Source organism: Diadema antillarum, unplaced genomic scaffold, assembly GCF_040938485.1.
Source record: "Diadema antillarum isolate AM-2024a unplaced genomic scaffold, OU_Dant_1.0 seq00001765_RagTag, whole genome shotgun sequence".
Taxonomy (NCBI): Eukaryota; Metazoa; Echinodermata; class Echinoidea; order Diadematoida; family Diadematidae; genus Diadema; species Diadema antillarum.
The window spans coordinates 235,656-255,094 of record NW_027272446.1 but is presented as its reverse complement, the minus strand read 5'-3'; the positions used below and the strand labels follow the sequence as shown (position 1 = coordinate 255,094).

Below are 19,439 nucleotides of genomic sequence, written 5' to 3'. Positions count from 1 at the left end.
GAAATGTATCTAAAAAGCTAGTCAGATATCTAATATTAACAGATTGGAGAGAATCTCTTCATTTCATAGATATCAGTTCACAATTTGTTACACAGATACACAAGTAACAAGAGAGACCCATTATATATAGTTTATTTACTCTTTTCAGTCATTAACCGTGTAAATTAAGCCCAACATTAACTTAGGCGTTAAATTATCAGTACGCCAGGGAGCTTAGCTGAGACCCTTGTCTCCTTGAAACACCCTACCCGCTCATTTGCCGCCATCAACCCAATAAGGAACAGTGTTATAGTATTGGAGTCGCCACTAGCTGTGTGCTAGCACAGGTGAGCATTGACTACGCCATAATAGCAAATGGTTCAACAAATCGCCACGCTTTAGTAACTCCATTTAAGCCCCCGTTCCACTATGCCGTTCTCGCTACGATTTGACAATTTTCTCAGGTCGGGAAGGATCGGGTAAAACCTGAGCCGATCTAGACACAGTACGATGTTAGAACGCTCTAAGTACGCTGCAGTTACGACTACCAAGTGCTTGCTACGCTCTTACTACGATGATCGGGAATGAGACATTGCGATCTCTGCCGCTGCCGGTACGCTTTAGAACGATGTAGCTACGCTGTTAGTGCGATGTTGCCGATGTTATCCGATCAATGCACGCTGTACAATCTACGCTCTGAACGATCTACACGATCTTATCACGCTGTTACCCCGTTCAGAGAGCTGAAAAGTGCCCGATGTGCCCCGATGTACCCCGATTCGACTGTGGGTCAGCAGTCAGTCAACTTATTAGCATGCAGAACCGAAGAAAATAATATACTGTGGACCTCGAAGATTCATCCTTCTTTTTTTACTTTTGATTTTCAAAGTTGTTGTTGCTTCGTTATTCTCACTACTCTTTCTTCATCAGCGAGCCCGTGCTTCTGTGCCTCCAGTGCCCTGGTTATGACCCACCTTTTCCCTCTCCTCTCCCCTCCTCCCCCCCCCCCCTTGTCCACCTCGGACTTACTACCTTCTTCACTACTATATCTTTCTATCCTCTCATCAATTTTTTCCTTACAAGAAAGCCGCCATGTGTTTGTTAATGTGCGTCCGTATGTGTGCATGTATGTGTGTATTACTCTGTCTGTCTTTTTTTTTGCTACCGCTTAGGGAAATTTGTTGTTGTTGTTTTTTGCAATTATATATTTTTCTCTATGAGGGGACTGCATTCTAATACTACAAGCTCTGCTTTTTAGCGGTCCCCTCCATTTCCAGCAATATTTTGTATGCATTTACCACAGTGACGTAACTGTTATTTGTATCTCTGTTGATAATTTGCCTGCATCTCTTTTACAATGTTATTTTGTTCATTATTCTGTACTGATTTCATGACGTCTATGTATATGAGCGTTTCTTTGTATTTTTTATTATTTGTTTGTTGGAAGTGAAATAAATCAACTTGAACTTGAACTTGAAGAGCCTCTTCAACTCACGGTTCTTTTGCAGCAATGCATTGTATAAACAAAGACGTGCTGATTTTTCAAAGGATTTTTCTTGATGTCCTTGCTTTTATAGTCCGTCTTCCTCCAGTTGTAGATGATTTCATATTCTTCAAAATTCTGCTATGTCCTCTTCCTCCTCTTTCAGCATCACGTGCAGTCTCTCTTTCTTCGCCTTTTGGGTAGCTGCTTCGCTGCTTTCTTCTCTTCTTTTTCTTCATCTCTTCTTCTTCTTCGAAAATTACAGCTAAAATTACTTCCCGTTCTTGTGCCGATGTTACTACGCTCAGAAAGACCTTGTTACGCTCATCCCGCTGCGTTTACGCCGTCATTACGCTCTCCCTGCTGCGTTTACGCTGTCACTACGCTCTCCCCGATTGCCGTACGATTAAAGATATGTCAATTTTGATCGGGGAGATCGGGAAGAAATTTTGAACCGGTTCAAAATTTCTTCCCGATCTGAAAAACTGCCCGCTCCAACCCCGACCTCCACACGCTGCTGCTATGATGCTTCCGATCCCCGTACGCTTTTGCCGCTCTCTCCCGATCTGCTAGATCGGGACAGATCGGGGTCCAAATCGTGATAGTGGAACGGGGGCTTTAAGTACACTCGAAAGATACGCCAGAGATAACAAAGACGCACAAATGCACACACAGACTGAGAACGAGTCCAAAAGTCCACTATGCAAAGACGAGGCCAATATGTGCTTTAGCCTTTTTAGTGTACTGCGTGCCCGAGTGAAGGGTCCATGCACGAAAGCTTGCTCCTAGTTTCGATAATAATAACTCAAGGTCTGCCAATGGAATATGCTGTAGAATGAGACTACATGAGTTTCAAAAGATTTCGGTTGTTCTGGTCATAATACACTGGCCTCGGAGGACTCCGTATTTTTGAATAGGGTAGTATGACTTGTCGCAGCGTCGTCAATTTGATTTTCCCTTATACGTAATGAATACATCAGCAGTAGATATTATGCTCGTGATTTCCCTGTACAGAGACGAATAGTATCTATCGTTCAATTTTGTCAAGTTTTTTCTATATGCATATAACAAGTCAGTATCTAGATCCCTGTTTGACTTTTCTTTTCTTTTTAGCCTGGTTTATAACTATGGACTTACCTCTAAAAGACAAGATAATATACATTGATTTCGTCGCCTCATGCAGTGTTACGATAACTAAATCATAATATTTTTCATTGATCTCCGAAGAGAATCTTGATTTGAGACCATGAAATCATAAATCCGCACCACTTTACAATATAATTATGCGCAGACCTGTTATACAAACATAATAGGCCTATGTATACATTATATGGTGTTTAATAATATGTATATATATATATATATATATATATATATATATATATACATATATATATACATATACATATATATATATATACATATATATATATATTCATATACATATATATATATATACACTGTATATGTATATATATATATATATATATATATATATGTATATACATTTAACTATTGTTTTCAAATCAATATAGGACATTAGGAGAGGGGTACTGTCAGTACTCAATGTTGGTGTAGGGCCATAGCAATATGGACTTGGTCGATGCAACGATTATACTTTTTTTTTACTGTAGGCCTAATCAGTAAGTTGGCTGACAAAAGAATGTCTTGCAATCCCATTATCTCATTCTTACTAAGAACATAATCATAGACGTGCGTATGAATGTATATATGCGAGTAGACATACTAGGAGCCTATACATATTAGAGTAGATAATCAGATAAGATCCCTGTTTTGTTCTGTATTTGTCTTGAAATTACAAAATTGTATTATTGTTCAAAGTTTATTTTTCATTGCATTGTTGTACCATTTGTAAATGTGTATTCAAATGTTGTAATCATATGACGTATTGTGTTGGAAATGAAATAATACAAAAAAAAAATGAAATGTTATATTTTCGAGCACCACCGCCCATTGGCTGCACGAAAGTCACTCGGGGAAGCTTCACCTTGTAATGAAAACATTTCAATATAAATCTTAAGAGTCAGGTTTCACATTGTATGTTGATTAACTATAACTTTACAATCGATAGCTTGGATTGAACTTATATGGAATGATTTGACTCCTTCATTATTCTCTCTACACAACTACTGACTAATGACTGACACACAATATCCTGTGTGGAATATTTATAGTGAATAGTGAAAATCTACTTATTAAAGGGATCGTATAGTTTTTGTTGAGACCTAATTTCAGGTTTCTAACATTTTTTGGTGAGATAATGAGAAATATGAAAGAACATGTAATTCTATGAGGAATTCAACGTTTATTTGATGAAAATTGGTTTTGAAATGGCTGAGATATCCAAAAAGGAGTGATTCTAATAAAGTGTGGGACCCACACTTTATTACTGTCGCTTTGTTTTACTTTTTTTGGTTGGATGTTTCAGTCATTCGAAACCCCATTGATATCTCGCAAAAAGTTAAAAGCCCATGCAATTCTCATCTCCACCAATACTGTACCATCCCTTTAACTTAAAAATGTGAATCAGAGGGCAGCAAAGACAGTTACAGTACCACACACACACACACAGACACAGACTCATATATATATATATATATATATATATATATATATATATATATATATAATATAGTGAAAATGGGTTTTCATCGGGATTCGGGAAAACCCATTTTCTTTGCGCAAAGTTTTCACTATTAATTGTTTGTTTCTGGTCAGTTTTCCTTCTCTTTGTTTCAAAATATATACATAATATATATGTATAATATTATGTACATATATACACACATGAAGAGAGAGAAGGAGAGAGAGGGAGAGGATCAACAATATTACTAACGGAGAATCTTCTGAATTTCTGAAAATGTGTTTTTGTGTTTTGACCAACTGATTTGGTGTCTGATTTCTTTTAGCTTTGGTTTTTCAAGTGTAACAACTTAAAGAAAAATTTGTAAAATAAGTATGATATTTAGAAACGTAAAAAGCAACTTTATTATTTTCTTATTTCAGACACATGTGATATAATAAGCTAGTATTTTTGGAAAGATTTGAAAAGGTTTGTCTTCAGCAAAATTATGTAAATCTCAAAATAAACTGTCCGCTCCCACCGACAAAAGTTTGCCTTCCTGTAATTGGATACCTTTTGAGGAGTATGTGTGTTTGTATGTGTGTGTGTGTGTGTGTGTGTGTGTGTGTGTGTCTGTGTGTGTGTCTGTGTGTGTGTGTGTGTCTCTGTGTGTGTGTGCGTGCGTGTGTGTGTGTATCATACGGTGAAGAAAAGATTTTTACAAAAAGTCTGCATTAGTCCCCAGCAAAATGATACAATCAAGTTGTGAGATTTCATAGAATACAGCAATATACTGTTTCCCAGTGTCATTCTAGGTTTGATTATCTCTCGATTGTACAAGAAAAAAACAATTCAAATGAATTCAATGCAATATTAATACAGAGATAGATATAGCTTTGAATGAGATACTTTCAGCTGGAGCTGCCAAAGACCGTTATTGTCAATACATGCAATGCGGTAGAAATCAATCAGTAAATTCCTCCATCACAATTCGGTGTCTTAAATCAAAGTTGAGAAACAAAATAAAAAACGTTTAAAAAATGATTTGAATTATGATATTGTATATGGTTGTCGTATAGTGCTGAAAGATTTAAACATGATCACTGTACGTGCATAACCGATATAGCTGCTTTAGATGCTTTTCTTACTCATGAGAGATAAGTGGGCCTCTCATCATCCTTTCTTTCAGGAATCACGAAATTGCAGGCATTCTATAAATTGTATGAAAAACTCTAAGGATGACATTAATTCTATTGTGCATTGTGTTGTGTTAACTGCATTTTTAAGAACAACACTACATGACTCCTATGCTACCATTATATTCTCCCGTGTCTTTATTGTGTAAGTGTGTTTGTCCGTATATTCGCACATTTCATATGTCGCCCTGTTTTATTACTATAACAAACGACCTGGCTAAGGCGAACGAAGGAAGCAGCGCCACATCGCACAATAAACACATCACGCCGAACACAAGGAAGTGCCTTGCAAAGATTGTGATACACCGATTAGCCCTTGTCGGTTTGAATTGACGCTGCATTGAAGGTGGCTGACTGAAAGAAAAAAAAATGATAAAAGGGCGGAAATACGTCAACAGAGAAATGATCCGCGTGTTATCAGGGCGTCGCGCCTATCGCAGTTGAGAGTTCAAGTCAATTATTTCGTTCAGCTATGGCTAAACATGGATTCTCATGTCAATATCGTTCCCTTTGTTAAAAATGCAGATTATACTGCAGCCTTCGTAATGTGGTTAATATTCTCTAACTGAACTGTTTTTTTTTTCATGTACAGTTTTTAGCTGTTTCGTGAGTATGACTTATGATGTACTATATGTTAAATGATAGATTATATAATATACTCCTTGCCCCTGGAGTATCCCCCTGAACACTTCACTCTGAGTCGGAATAAGGAAGAATTCTTGGTATTTCACAGTCATCTATTTCAAACTAGATGTTACAGTCCTACTTGTTGCCTTCATGACAAAGAAATTTATTTTTAGTGATACAAATTAAGTGTTCATCCCGTAGATATCACTATAAGTTTATTTCAACAAAACTCGTGATAGCCAGAGCGAGACAGGCCATAATTATATGAATATGTTTGTGTCATAATATTGGATGTTGTATGTATTCGCGACAGTTTCCAAACGAAATAGTCATCGCTTATCGATTAAATCAGAATGGTTAAACATCACTTTGCTCATCATCTTCTATTTAGCTTTTATTGTGAATGGTTTTTGTCACGAGAAGGCCCTTCAATATGTATGTTTTCCACCTATAGTTTGTGTATGGGTGTGTGTGTGCTTCAGAGTCTCTTTTCTCAATCAAGCACCACGATTGAAAGAAAATCGTATCACCGATTTCTCAGACAGAGAGAGTAAAGTTACAGCTATTGAAAACTTTATCAATTTTAGATATTTCTTATAAACTGCTTCGATATTGACGTTTTAAATGTTATACTTGCTTTATACATCCCTCAAAAAAATGATTACACAATACACTGTAAAAACATCGGTGTTAGATTTAACACCACGGGTGTTAAATCTAACAGCGATCAAACTTCAATAAAGGACCACACCCACAGGTGTTAAAAATGCACTGTGATGGTGTTGAAAAGTGTTCACCTGACACTTCGTGGTGTTAATTTGACACTGTACCTGGTGTTATTTTGACACTGTACTGGTGTTAATTCAAAAATGACACCACATGGTGTTGATTTGATGTTTGTTGGTGTTAATATCAATGGTTTAACACCCGTCCAGCTTCAATAAGGGACCACACCAGCTGGTGTTACTTTGGTGTAAATTTATTTTCACATTTTTTCAAAAATCTAGTATTTTAATGTAAAATTCTTGATCGTCTCATTTAAATTAAAAATCAACAAGAAGTGCAGTTACTAAGAAACTCTTCAAAAAACAGTTTAAAATTTGGGAATGACACCCGTAGGTGTTAATTTAACACCATAAATGAGCACCGAAAATTTAACACCAGCTCGGTGTTCACTATTTAACACCGGACTTTTTGCAGTGTACAATGTGGCATATTGATGAAAAGAAAATGCACCATCCACACTGCATCACGGTAAGTTAAAAAAAAGAAGAAGCGCATATTACAGCTCCGCTGGGAATGTGACATTTACTAGGCTGATTGCATGTCAGGGTGACTCAGAACCATGTAGAAGATCACGCATGGTAATAATCAGATTTAGAACTAGATAAAACGTCACCGTCCGTTTGCGTAAACTCAGAGTGACTCAACAACATCCTCAACGCTTTCAAACCGCTCTGGTTTCATGTAGACTGTGGGCTGCACATTATACAAGACAATATAAAACAAGACTGCATTGCGTGTACTGGCGTCCGTATTATACACAATGCAAAGGCTATCGAATATTTGTCGAACAAAGGTAGGATAGGGGAGATCGGCAGCCAGATAGCCTAAGGTAGATAGCCTATAATAGATAGATAGATAGATAGATATAGATAGATAGATCGATAGAGAGATAAATAGATAGATAGATAGATAGATAGATAGATAGATAGATAGATATAGATAGATAGATCGATAGAGAGAGAGAGAGATAGATAGATAGATAGATAGATATAGATATAGATATAGATAGATAGATCGATAGAGAGATAGATAGATAGATAGAAAGAAAAGAAAAGAAAGAGAGAGAGATGAGAAATGAGAAAATATGGGTGGGGGTAGGCTACTGTTGGTCGTCATTTTTATGTTGTTCAATATCAAGTACCAATGCAACATTCAGGCCAACCTTCAACACAAAATATGACTTGATCATTAGATCTTGATGCAAATTGAGCCAAAAGGTAGAGTGCTGTAACGTGAGATTTATCTCGTGAAAAACGACCTGAAAGCGGTTTATTGATCATAATATACCTCTTGTCTGTCTGCTTTCCACAGTCGCTGAGTGATAAACGACCACGAGTTCAACAAACACACATCGCCATCAAATCAACAGAAAGTTGGCTAGCATAATTATCTTTTTTATAATATTTTAGGCTGAAGTAATATTTGACTCGAACTCTGAAAACACGAGGACCGCCAAGGGAATTCACTGCCATTGCACATTGCATGTAGTAGTGCGGAATTATTGTCTAAATTCTTAACTTCAAATAGAAGCCGTTAACTGAAATCATTCTCCCAAATTATATCTTAGGTCATTAAGTGAACTGCACAACCTGTACGTTGCACTAAGATAATGAAAGCACGTACATTAATTCATTAATTCATTAATTCCTTAGTTCATTTAGTTAGTATATTAATTTTTATCACTAATGGAAGCATAACAAAATAATGCTCTCTTTCTATAGGGGCATGTGAAAACACCTAAAGCAAAGGAAATATAGGAAAGTTCCAGAAAATGGTAATTTTTTCATTGCAAAAACGCTTTCTTAATGTGATCTTTAATGTGACTTTAAAAAAAATCATTGTCCACTAAAGATGTACGCAAGGTGGCATCCGATAGTTTGCACAAGCGACTGCCTTTAAAGTGGAAAGAGTACCGGTATAGGTACTCATTCCTTGGCTACACTTTGTGCGATACTTCCGGTATGGCCCTGGAAATGGGTCATATTATGTTTATACCTTACAGTGATTATTTGGATTACATTATGAACGCAAAGCATTGCAATTTATTCTAAAAGACATCGTCATGTATCCTTCTATTGGTGCGTATAATTATGTATAGTGCGTGCATGTGTACGAGAGGAGCCGGAGAGAATGAAGGCTTGGAGGAAGAACGAGAGAGAGCTGACGTTGGCACTAGGCGTGCAGTATAAAACAATAGATTCTACCAAAATACCGTTGATAATGAGTTGATTTCAATATACACAGATAAGATGATACGATAAAAGCACTTACATTTTCCTACTCCTGTGTAGAAATGACTCAAACATAGAATCTCAATGAATTATTTAACCGACAAAATATCGTATTCACTCTTTATTTTACACTTCTTTTTAAAAGAAAATCACATTTTGATGCTGTTTCTTCATGTCATTGCACTGTCTTTTGAGTATACCCTACGAATCAACTCTAAGATATACCCCTTATTTTGACAGTGGATCATTGATCGTGTACTCAAAGGATGAATTACTCATAAAAGTGGCAGATTAAAAAAAAAATAAAAAGCTTGTGTTGCTGCTTCATCTTCTTTGAGTAAACTAAATTCTGCCTGAACTCGTCAGCAGTATAAAATTTGTGAGACACACAATTTCCATCACGAACTCAATCATCGCATCGCACGCACCCCTCGGCGCTCACGCCGAGTTCACGAAAACCGCGAAACAATTTCCCTACGCATTGCAATGGAGAGACGACTACCCTTTTTGTGTACGCTTTCCCTCGACTTTTGTGTGCCGATACCTAATGCATGACCTGCCGAACAAAACTTTTCATTTCTTAATGGTGGGCCGTGCTGCAACTCCACGCACGAAGTTGTTAACGTGCAGTTCCTGCAAAGGCATCCTGTCAAACAGGCGGTACAAGCGATGCGGAAGACATGCAGAGCGGTGAGGGAAAAAAGCGCGAAGGCACGTCTGCCTAGTTGATATAACGAGTTCGGTCAGGCCAGGGTCAACGAAAAAGGTCGCCATTTTATAGAGCTCACAACAAGTGGGACTAATCCAAGGCACGCACGCAAGGAAATGAAATATCATGTCTGTAAGCTATAGGCCAGAAAACTCAATACACGCTTCTTTAGTAGTCTGTGTTAAACTCTTTCTACTGAACATCTTTTCCTCAGCAAAATGGATTGATTTTTCAAGCAAATTTGTCCTATAAAATGTGCCAATTCTGTTAAGACAGTTACTCGGACCATCAGCCTATTTTAGTTTTTTTTTATAGTTTTAAGCGTCGTTTTTTGGTGTGTGTGTTTGTACATGACTATTGTGTGTCCACTCGTAATAAGATGTGAAAATTTTATGCGATGTGTGCTGAGAGACGAGAATTGAAAGCATATAGGCTTATATCTAATTTAATGTGAATAACATAATTTTTTTTTTACTGCTAGTATCAAATTAAAGATGTTCCCAGGTGAAGGCGCTAAGAATAGAAATTGGGGATAACTAATACACTCTTCGAATATTGATCGAACAATAGTATCTTTATGCCTGTTTTGTATCTTCATGATTAGCCCGCATATTTCTAAGGACTTTTCTTCAAATGATTAAAAAAAATCTCTTGAACAGGCTCAGATTTCTTGGAAATTTTACATTTTTGCATTTACAATGAATTTTATGGTAGTCTGTGAGTGTATAACATAGAGGCATTTATTAGGAAAACAAACAAACATGAATATAATTGTGACAATCCGTCGAAAGCCAAAATAGAAATTACAAGTATCATTTTCCAATATTTCGGACGTGGATCGCTAATATGTTCGTTGATCATCATAACTCTTGATTTTGTTTGTTGTTTTTTTTACGTCACAATGAAGCAACTATCATATTACAGATGTTTGTGTTTTCAGGTGTTTTTGCATTCAGTGTTATAAAATTTGCTCAGACATGAAGACCATATCAGGATGGTCCATAAAGGTGAATTGCACAGCTGAAAGCATTTGATCATGACCTCAAGATTTCTTCCTTTTACTATTTTTTTTCACACAAAATGCATTCTATATACCAGCGGGTCCCTTAGGTTATTGTGATGACACTCAACACGACTCATCTTTTCATAATTACATTTTTTTTTCATGATCATTACAGAGAATTTCAATTGCAATAATCAACATTACACTGGAATATATGTGAACCCCGTGCAATGTATACATTATAAAAATCTACAGCAGGCGTTTCTAATTCTAAATTTTCACTCATTCTTCATACTAAATTACCATTACGTGTCTGAGGATGCACATGAGATTAAAAAAAGCAAACAATGTAGTATTTTGTGTCAATGAAGAAAAAAAGTAAATACGCAATCGCTGGGTGTCTTATCTTGTTCTGGTAAAAATCAAACGATCTAAATTTCTTTGGCTCCGCAATATTTTTTACGAATAGCAAGCTGTCCTTTAAACATGGTGCAAAATATGGAGACATAGTTAAGTGCGACTTATAAAACTGATATCTACAATGATAAACTTTAAACATGCCTGGATAGTTTTCAAAATTTGAGCATGGGAACATCACAGTCCCCCTCCCCTCAAAAAAGAAACAAAACAGTATCGCAAGTGCTGAATGGTTTGCTGGTCTAAACGTTAACGAAGTGCCCGAGTTATTTCTGATACCGCTCAATAGAATTAAGAAGTCATGTACAATAGGAAAAAACCCTAAAAAGTATGTTTTCCTGACAAGCTATCACAAAGCATTAATAAGCCTACTTTGTGACAACATACATTGTAGGATTTATGTCAGCTTTAATACATTTATGAGTGTAACATGCATGTATTGGATTATGCTCACTATAAAATTCATTACCTTAAAGATAAAGTATCAATTAAATAAAAAAGTTATCTGCAGATACGCAGCTTTATCCATTGGCGGACTGTTAACATAAATATTTTTTTCTACAGGCCTGTTTTACTAAAAAAAAGAACAAAAACCAATGAATAGGAATATTCAGTTGTCATTGGTCGATTAAAAAAAACATCAGGTAACACGGTCAGCCTCTGACTTAATGGTATCGATTAATTGTATATATACAAATGGATTATTTATTCCTCGGAGAAAGAAGAGAAGATTAATTTTATCATGACTGATTGTGAGGGTGCATGTAAAATGCGGTACATAAACGATTCAATAGACATTAATGGGATAATCGTTAATACGAAGAGACGGAAAGGTATTTTAGGTATCAGATACTCCAAGGATTTAAATCAATAATATACACTCTTGGGTTTATAACCAATGCTCACTGCTGTATGTTGCAACAAAACTGAATGTAGGCCTACGCATTATGTATGTTTAAAAACAAAATCTTTACGCTGCTTTACCCAACTGTAAAATGATTTAAAAAAAAACCTCGCTGAAATCAACTTTACATTATAGAAAAGTTATCATTATTGGCCTGAATTTAGAGCTACATCAGGGGAATCTTAGCTTATCTATATTCCAACAAAATCGAGATTATAACATCGATAAAACATATTTTAGGTCTGAAATGGACATTGTATGCTGATCAATCACGAATTGCTCTGAAGTACTCCTCATCACAGAAATTTATACATTGCTTTAAATAATCCAAATGATTGGCATTAATATTCACATTCATTTGCGCATGAAGAGAAAGCAAACTATCTTTTTTTTTTTAGTATTCAAAATTTTGTGAAAGGACAAAGATCAGCTGATGGCCGTTTCCATTATGATAGGATGTGCCTACCTTACTTCCTGATAGCAGACTGATCCTACACAACCACACACACTCCATTCATGTTTATCGATGTCTTCTTTATACACACAATCAGTCGGGTTTAGATGAAGTGAAGATTAAAAAGCCATAAAGTGTACGAAAGGTCTAGGCCATAGGCCTACCTCTCCACATTTACTGTTTATTGGATATTATACCCATGCCTTTGAAAGACCGGATGGTGAAAAGAGAGTTTTTCAGATAAATATTTTATTTTTAAATGTTTGAACAATGAATTAATTGGCCGATTAGTCTGTTTGGGCATATAGGCCTACTCTGTTCTGAAAAAATTTGCTCCCATTAATATTTTGGAGAGTTGATCTCAACGCCTTCCACATCCCTTTATATGGTTATTGTACCTTTAATCGAAACACCTTGACGTTATAACATTGGCTTCTAGATGAGACTGGCCGCCAAGCGAACCCATCCAAAATCCCAGCTAATACTTTCTACCCACAGCGCCCTAACTTTTTTCTTCTGCTGCATGACGCTAGTGCATGGCATGAGGGGAGCGCAAATTGCTTTGCACTGAACGCATTTCCTGTCTAGCTCGAGCTTGGGGCAGTCGATCCGCCATAGAGTTGTGCTGCGAAGTCAACTCGAATGTGCAAACTTCGCTTTTCTTTTTCGACGTCATCATAGACATCATTTAGTCAAGTAAGTTTTTCGTAATGTAAATGTATACTTTGAAAGAGCATTGTAAGCGACTATTTGTGACTATTTTCAATGTGATCGGGGAATGTTTTGTCGCGACGCACTTCGGCGAGTTTGTGTGAGAAGGATTTGTCGAGCCATCCATGCACGCTGTTCAGTCGCGGCGGCGGCTGCGTATACATTTCACAGGCGAGTTTGCAACGTACATGCTGAATAGGCATTTAAAAACATCGATCGAGTCTTCGTGTGTGTATGGCGTTCTGCGAGGAGGGCTGTATAATGTCAGCATAGGCTCTCTGCAACCGACTATGGGACGCATTTCCGCTCGATCTAAACTGTCTGATTCCTGTTTTGCAAGTTTTAGCATCTCTCCGTCTGCATCCCGTTCCCACTTCATTGTTAGCAAGTCTTCCGACAATATTGTTTTGAGGCGCTGTTGCATGATGAAAGATGATGTTGAAAATGTAAGTTTGCTGATTGTGTTTTGTGAACCGTGACCTTGGCGGCTTCATCACTGTATTTTCGGGGGAAAAAAAAAACACTTCTGAAACTTGTATCATCATGCGTTTGGGTTTATTTTTTAGAATCTGCATAGAATCGTTCGAGTGTGTTTCCTAACTTAGACATTCGTTGCTTGATATGGTTAGGTCGTAACCTATTACATGTCTCTCATTACATTTCTGTGGAGACAGCAAGCTAGACAATCCTAGAGGGTTTCCAAACTTTGGGCAGCAGGGGGGACACTTGCAAGGCAGTCGACAGTTTTGGATCGGGCGCAGTGACTTTACCATGTGTGTGTGTGTGTGTGTATGTGTGTTGTATGTATTATGTGTGTGTGTATAATGATGGCGTATAGTGAGGATGTGTGTGTGTGTGTTTGTGTGTGTGTGTTTGTGTATGAGTTAACCCATGGGAGTGTGTTCAGTCTCTGGCTGTCTGTGTGATAGTTGTGTGGGTGTGTGTGTGTGTGTGTGTGTGTGCGTGCGTGTGGTGTGTGTATATGTTGGTGTGTAGGTGCTGTGTCTAGTGTGTGTGTGTGTGTACGTGTGTGCGTTGCAGAACACGTAAAGTGATCATAACAGGGTGTGTGCATAACCAAGGGAGGACTTCTTATAAACTTTATGATGGTGTATTTCTACCCCGTTCACTGGTCCTCCCCTCTCTCTTCTCCCTCACTTCCCTTTTCCTTTCTTCCTCTCCCTCTTCCCCCATCTCTCTCTCTCCCTCTCTTTCCCCATCTCTCTCCCTCCCTTTCTCTAGCTGACAGTCGGTGCCATGCTTTCATGTTTGGTGTGTCTGTATGTGACAGTGTTGTTTACTTGAGAGTAAATGTGTGTGTGTGTGTGTGTGTGTGTGTGTGTGTGTGTGTGTGTAAGTACCTTTTTATGTCTGTGTATTAAAGTGAGCCATGACGCCATGAGCTTGCCCACTGTGAGTGGCAGAGTGAGGTTTAGCAACTATATACAGTATGGCATGTGTAGAAGAATCCCACATTTGAGTGGTCAATTTGTTCTCGCCTGACTGTGGGGGTGAAGGACAAGTAGCAAGCAGTCCACCTGCCTTATCAGCAGAATTCAACCGAATATCTAAACAACCTCAGTAACACCAGATAAGTCTTGTGTTTCTGAAAAAAACAACTGCTTTCTTTCCATGTGGTTATGCCAAGCCATCATAGTTTATTTGCTGGAGGATTAGAATGAAAACTAATGCAAAGGAGGGTAGTGGTATGCTAATTGATACTTCTAAGGCTTTTAGAACAATTCATGATTTTGTATGTCTTCATTCAAGAATTTGTCTCTCACAAGTTTTTTTTTTGTAAGTTTATGGGAGGAGTTCTTGCACCTAATAAGGATGAAAAAAAAAAACAACCTTAAATTATCTTCTATGAAGGGAAGATAATAAGGGAAGATATAAGATATAAGGGAAGATATTAAGGGAAGATTTTGTTATATTGCTTAATGTAATAAAGCAATATAACAAAATCTTCCCTTAATATCTTAATAAAACCAATAAAATGTGATTGAAATCAGGTAGATATGAGGAATAATCATGCCCTCTTGGAAAGACATGAGTCAGCTGACTTGATATTTGGTGATAATCTCCAAAAAGGTGACTGCATTACATGAATGTGATACTACAATGTGATGCACACTTTTTTCACTCATACAGCTAGTTTGATTAAAAAACAAAACAAGAAAGCAATCACACTCTGGAAAGATTCATTCACCCTTCCATGATGACTTAAGATTTTTCCAGAAAACTATAATTAGTTCCAGGCTTTTATGAAATTAGAGTAAACAATGTAATCAGTTAATTATCATACTTTGCAGTTGCAGGTTTTTGTTGCTTTTTTTAGCAGAGAAAGGGGGAAATAATATAAAGTTACAATTATATTAAAATCAATTATTGTTTAACAGTGCTCATAATTCAGTGATGCCTTGCTTTTTGTCTTCAGTAAATGCAAAGTTCTAAAATTTAAAATGTTGCTTACCAGGTTGCCTTTCAGTCTTAAGGTCAAACAATGAGAACTTCTCACTCTATATTTTGCCCGATGGAGGCACTAGTTGCTTTTAGTATAGGCAACAACAAAAGAAGTAATATCAATATTTTAAGTATGTATGCAGTTATTTTGCCCTCAGTAGGTATTCCTGGTTCTACACTTTATGCAAAGTTCTCGAACAATTTACTTTTTGAATGGTCATGTGAAGCTGTAACAATTTAGGTGCCTATGTGTAGTGGGGTATGACAGGAACTTGATTTTTTTTTTCTTTTTTGAGAGAGAGAAATGTTAATTCTCAGAATTAGTTGGCAATGCAAAATTATTTGAATTTGACTTACCAAGTCCTTCTAAAATATGTGCTTACAGCAGTTACCAATTTTGTTGATTAGAATTATTACTTTCACACTTTGTCGCAAATTCGGCATCAGGTAAGCTGAAATTTAAGTACAACAGTAATATGGCATTGTCTGATTTTTATGTTTGCTTATGTGGTAGGCTTCGGTGACCTATACATTTATACATGTTTAAAGTTATAGCCATGAATTTAGATCTACCAAAATTGTGAAAAATGAATAAACTAAATTGTACTTGTACAGATGCAAATGATTGCATTTGCATTGATTTGTGAGGTTTCAAGATGAGTCAAATCTGAGCTTGTACTTTTATCAAGTACCGGTATGCTATGCATGAAAACTGAAAATCTCAGTGACTAAACTCAGTGTATTGATAGAGACAGACACTGTGTTTAATAATATTATAAGACAGAGTTATTAATCAATTAATCTACCTAGGCCCCTTATGTCACATTGTTCATTCATATAATAAAGAATGTTGAACAACAACAATTAAGACGACTTGGTTGTGCAAGAGGGTTCATTGTTCACAATACAAATCTACGATTGCACACAAGGGAAGCAGCTAGTGGCACACAGTTAGGAGATTTCAAATAATTTGTGTGTCCAGCCTAGCGAGTTTTTAGGAATGCATGAATGATGGGAAATAAAATTGATTTTTGCATTGCAATCTAAAACCAATAACTCTTGTGTGTGAATGGATCTAGCAATTTACCTACATTGTAACTCACACTAGGTAATTGAATTGTGAAGAACGAACACAAGCTATGTGCTATACCCTAGAACTGATGATAACCAAGTTGTATAGAAGTTGGTATCTGTAAATGTGCATTAATTCTTTTCTGAAGCCATTGAGAGCAAATTTGTAAAATAACCAAGCAAAGAACTCTTATCCAGAGATTACAAGTCCAAGATTTACTGCATAGTAAGAATGATTAACAGGAACACAAGGAAAGGAATATTCTCCCTCTGATGATAAGGAATATGAGGTCTATTAGACTAGTACTAAAGATGACATTACTTGACTGAGTGAGGTGTACAGTACATTGTATGTTGGCACACATATTGAAAGTGCACTTGTATACATATGCACATTGCTGCACCTTAGAATTAGTCACTTGTGACTTACTTCTCCTTTGTAAAAGGACTCTGTACAATGTACACTGCCTGAGAGAATGGTGGTGGGGCATCAGAAGTGTCACCCATGGCGAGGCTGACTCAAATTTCACCTTGTACAGAGAATTTGGGTCACTGTATGCAAGCATCCCATGCAATGCCAAACTGCATAAAGTTTGAAAATACAAAGAAACTTGAGTCATTTATACCAAGTAGAGAGCAGCATTGAATGGATTTTTAGCTCCCCCCCCTTTTTTTAGACTCTGAAAAAGTATCAGATCCACGCATACATAATTATACATTTATCATCATGATTACTTGTGAGAATGTGCAATGAAATTATGTGACAGCATTTACCGAATGATTGATCTGATCTTTTTGGTACACTTCAGTACATGCTGTCGGCTTTGTTTTATCACTCTGTGATAGTTTTGCTGTTCTTTGGTCTTTGGCTAGTCTTTGTGTCAGTCACACATGGGACTTTGTTTTCTTCATTATACCTTATATGGCTGTCTGTGTAAAACCTTTTTGCAGGATAAAGCTTTTGAGCAAGCATTCTTCATTGTTCAGAATTGGTTCAAACAGAATGGAAGTGTAGTGTTTTTTTGTTTGTTTGTTTGTTTTTTTTTATCTGTATACCCAGCAGTTATTAGCTATCAGCTGTGTTATTCTATTCAATTTAGATTGTGAATGCATACAGAAAGAAATAATGCAGTTAAGAACAGTGTAAATGAATACTTCTGAAGAATAGAATCTGATGACAGGCAGGACGAAGTGAAACAGATTGAAGTGAGCTATTAGCTGGCAAGAAAGCCTACAATAAAGTACATGAAACTGGTGCTTCATATGGATACTGGAACAACATGACAACAAAATTTGTTGCTGGTTGGTAGAAACAATTAATCATGGTCATCTAATTGCATGAATTGTTCAAAAAGCTTAAAAAGAGTGGAAAGAAACACACACACCCAAAGTTTTGGGGATCTTACTAATCTGACACTAAAGCTATGTTTCAGCCGAGGTCTGTTGGACATAATGTTAATCATGTTGTATAGTGTGCATATTCAGGCTGAAATAAAGGTGCTATAAATGTAAACTCTGTTGCACACAACAAAGTGTGTACAAATATATAAAAATTTCATTGGATGTTCCATTTCAAAGCTAAGATGCTTATAAAAGAAATGCAAAATTCAAAACATGTACAAGCAGAGAAGAGTTTAAAGAGACTGTTTGATTTCAGCCTTGATGACACTGACAGATTTTTTTTTCAGGGTAACTCAGTGGTTCATGTCTCTGCGCAGACTACTATATTGTATATGTGAAATTATGCGCAGTTGCATATTTCACAGCAAAGAAATAAAAATTTCATGTTAAGACTTTTAATCAGCTTTACTAATTGTCCAACGCTGCCGAAATGTAGTTATCATAGCAGAAATGGGGTGGTAGAATAAACATGATAAAATCTTAACATTTTTTCCCAATAATTACATTAGATCTTACTTTGTATGAAAATTGATAGAACCATCTACATTAAATATATGTGTGTGTGAATATACATTTACATATAATGCAATATGAATTACTGTATAATGGTATTTTGTGACACAAAAGTTTCATTTCCGAAGAAAAAATGCATCTGGAAATTTAAAAGAAATGATAACATTGTGAGAAAAACATGAAAAATGTCTTTTCCACTAAAAATGTTTCCAAAGCATGTTCTTATGTTAGTTGTTTGTATATTTTCTTCTAGGTGTGAACAAATGTAAAACCACTTTGTCTAAGTTTTGTATTTTCTCTACTTTCTGTATATTATATCATAGTGAAATGTGAGAAAGCCATTTTCTGCAGATGAATTGAATGTCCGTGCTGCTAAAATGTATCAAAAATATTCAGTTGACATGGCTGCAAGTTTGATATTGTAAACAGCCTGTGCGGCCACGAAGCACTCTTGTTTCTGAAAAATCCAATCATGTACAGTAGTTCTAAGCACAGAGTGTCCCACGGAAAGTCAACTTGTGTTTCAGTATTGTGCAATGGCAGGAATATTATGCTCATCTTGACGCAGCATTTTTTCCCCCTTGCTGTAGTTTCTGTCCTCCATCCATGGAAGGCTTTGAGTGATCTTTGACCTCCAGGCAGGGTGGTGAGGATCGGAGCAGCCAGTTTGCTCCCCTGATTGTGCGCTCTTATCTGATTGGTTGATTGTCTCTGGGAGGGTAGCAGCGTAAGTCCATTTAGCCACATGTTTGACAGTGAGGAAGGCTTACATGAAAAAGGCTCTGTTGAGGGGTGTGCTTGGAGGCAGCCTCCGTGGGTATGGGAGCAAGTCATGTACCCATTAGGTTTGTCACACCAGCGACTCCACACTTTTTTTCCCCTTTTTTTTGCTTGGCTCTCTAGGCTA

General features: G+C 36.8%; 1 protein-coding gene across 4 annotated transcripts in view; it reads left to right on the top strand.

Annotated features, from left to right (window-relative positions):
• The first annotated feature begins 275 nt into the window (after positions 1-275).
• LOC139712150 (uncharacterized) overlaps positions 276-19,439 on the top strand; it is a 40,689-nt gene continuing 21,525 nt past the window's right edge. For 2 of the 4 annotated variants that reach the window (XM_071623986.1, XM_071623982.1), the window contains exon 1: positions 12,943-13,069. The gene's annotated coding sequence lies outside the window, so the exon portion shown is untranslated. Of the gene's footprint in view, positions 327-12,942; positions 13,070-19,439 lie in introns of those variants that run through there. The other 2 variants (XM_071623985.1, XM_071623983.1) reach the window with 2 other exon arrangements.